Source organism: Atta cephalotes, assembly GCF_000143395.1.
Source record: "Atta cephalotes unplaced genomic scaffold scaffold00011, whole genome shotgun sequence".
Classification (NCBI taxonomy): domain Eukaryota; kingdom Metazoa; phylum Arthropoda; class Insecta; order Hymenoptera; family Formicidae; genus Atta; species Atta cephalotes.
The window spans coordinates 3,107,659-3,110,651 of record NW_012130075.1 but is presented as its reverse complement, the minus strand read 5'-3'; the positions used below and the strand labels follow the sequence as shown (position 1 = coordinate 3,110,651).

Here is a 2,993-nt window from a genome sequence, read left to right as displayed (position 1 = left end):
ATAACAAGGTAATTAAATGTTTTAATTAATGGTTGGGTCCATGACTGCTCATATGCTGATTGGCTCTGATTGTGATGATTTAAAACCCCGAAAATTTTTATAGTTAATATATATCATATATAATGTTAATATATATCATATATAAACGTATATAAGCAAACATCACGAGCTCTTGTTACATCTGAAGTAGTAACTATGTTTAGCATACTAAAGTAACTTACCTTTAGTTCTGCTTGTTCACTCGCGTAAAAATCTCCGGAATATTAACTCGATTAATTTGTATCATTCAACACCGGCGTATATCTAATAAAAAATTCGTACATGAGAATACATTACAAGAAAATATATAAAAAGTTTAGTGAAATATTATTATTACCTTCAACATCATGAGAATGGTAGCTTCCTTCTCCTTCTCCTCCTTCTCCTCCTTACTCTCTTTCTCTCTTTCATTCATTTTTCGTCATTCATCATCGTCTTTTTCTTCTTCTCCCAAAGCTTCTTGTACCTCTTCTATTTCCGAGATATTGCCGTTTTCCACTTCCGAAATATTACCGCCGTTATTCACTTCCCTCTCTTTCTCTTTCTCTTCTCTCTCCATTATAACTTCTTCCTTTTTCTCCTCCTCCTCTTATTCTTCTTCTTCATTTTCTTGCATTAAAAAGTAACATTTCGTTATCTTTTGCATAAACTTATTGATTGGATTTTCGCTAACTTTTTGAAACTTACATCGTGGTGAAATAAAAGGGCTCCACAACACATGAATATGGGCAGATCCTTCTAAAACACAATTATATTTTTACATTAGTATTATTATTCTTATTTATTATTTGTTTATTATTCTATCCCTACAAGAACTGGTCTTATAGAGATAATATTTAAAAAAATCCAACTTACAAGATGATAATATAACCATGGGGATGTTTCGTTTATTACGTGGGTAATCCTGCATGACCTCGATTTGTGCTTTTCCTAGAAAATTAAATATTTTAGTAGATTGCTTAATTCAATTTGCAATTTAATTTCTATTTAATTTTTTATTTTCCAACTTACGTGCTGATACGACTTCATTAATCGCTTGTTCGGCTGGACGTCATTGTCTCAAATTAAGTCGGCTTAACGGCTGTCCCCCACAATGCGCAATCGCACAGTGCAATTCGAAACTATGAAATAAATGTTAGAATTTAATGAAACGAACTTTAGTAAAATATTCTTTGATTTATTTCAAAAATATATTTCAAAAATATATTGTTATTGCTTACTTCCAGCACGATGCTTGAAGTCAGTTATGTATTCTTCAGCATCGCCTTCTTCATGATCGAAGCACTCGCATACTTCTAAATGATGCGAGATTATTTCAGCGCATCACCGCCGCAATGTCCCAGCTTGTGCATAATGCACAACAATGTACTGGAGCACTCACCCACAAAACTCCCGAAAACGTTCTCGTCATTATCTGACAACTTTGATACATAATTAACTGCAACTAACTTCTGGTTCAAGATGCAACGATAAAGAATTTCGTAAGCGATTCGCGAAGCGCCATTTTTATCGCATATGTACTATTGATTTTATAATTTCACAATGAAAATCAACTCTTGACAGAGAAAATCAACGTAGGACTAATCCTTAACTCACTCGATACACGTTATTTATACGGTAGTAATATTCATGAAAATTCCTAAAGAAGAATTAATCAATAAAAATTTCTAGCTATGCCATTGACTAGTAGATTTTGACAATTTTTTCGATTAGTTTCCTTCCTTTTACACGTAGAGATTTTCTCGAAAAATTTTCAGAGTGGGAGATGATAAAAATTCTCTAGTTACAAATTACATTCTAACAAACCTTGATAACATAAAATTAACTCCCTTCCTTGCACATCATTTCCTTGATCATCACTCTCATCATCGCTTGCCTTAGAAAAACTTTTTCCTCTCACTTTCGCTATTATTTCGAAAAAATTTTTGTCACAAGTTTTTTGTACTGGTATTCTTATTATCGGAGTAACTCAAATTTAACCTTCCCCATTTTTTCCGCTTTTTTAGAAAAATTCTCACATTATTAGATTATGACAAGCAAAAAATAAACTTTTTTAATGAAGAAGAAATGGAATTTTACCGAGTATTCTTATATTATTTAGCGCTTGATTTTTATTAGATTTTGTTTATCGTAAGAAAGAAAAATCACTGTGAAATCATAGTGAACTCACTGAACATAACTCTCGTTTTATTTTTTCTCTTGACTCATTATATAACTTAATTTTTTTATGCTATATAAGATTTAATTTTTTGTTTATGTTATATAAAAAATTTTATAACGGTTGACAAATAATTTTCCTCAGAGACAACGTTTTTTCTTTCGTTAAAAAAGAATTTTTTTAAACATTTTTTTAACATTAACATTTTTAAACATTTTTAAATATTGTTTTTTTGCTCGGATAAACTTTTACGTTCATGCGTATCCTTAATTCTAATCGTGCTAATGAGAAATATTTCTAAAATTTATTAAAAATTAATTTTAGAATATTTCCTTTACTCTGACCAATTATTTTCAAATATAATAGTACTTTATATATTCGAATAATCTCGACGATTTATTCGATTTTTTACGAATTTAAGCATATTGTGACATGAAAGATTTCCGTTATTCATTTTCGAGAAAATTCTTTCTGAAAAAATAATTGTTACATAATAACGTAGCAAGATTCTTTTAGAAAAGAAAAAATTTAACAAATATTATAAATTAGATTTTCGTTAGTTTTTGAAAAGCATATATAAGCGCAAATTGCTTCACATAGTGTTACGATACTTCAGTCGTGTCTTGTTTGAAGAGTCTACTTTGAAATTAGTCCTCCCAGTTTCCCTTTATTTTGAGTGAGAAACATCCAAAGTTTTTCGCGTAAAGCGACATGACTGGAAAACAAGAAATTGGAAATCTCACATTCTGTGCCTGATAAATCACGCCTTGCGTGATTAACAATATTACCGAACGAA

At 30.3% G+C, this 2,993-nt stretch overlaps 1 pseudogene; it reads right to left on the bottom strand.

The window, feature by feature from the left end:
* Positions 1-460: 460 nt before the first annotated feature.
* On the bottom strand, positions 461-1,391 carry LOC105617132 (annotated as a pseudogene).
* Between the last annotated feature and the right edge of the window lie 1,602 nt (positions 1,392-2,993).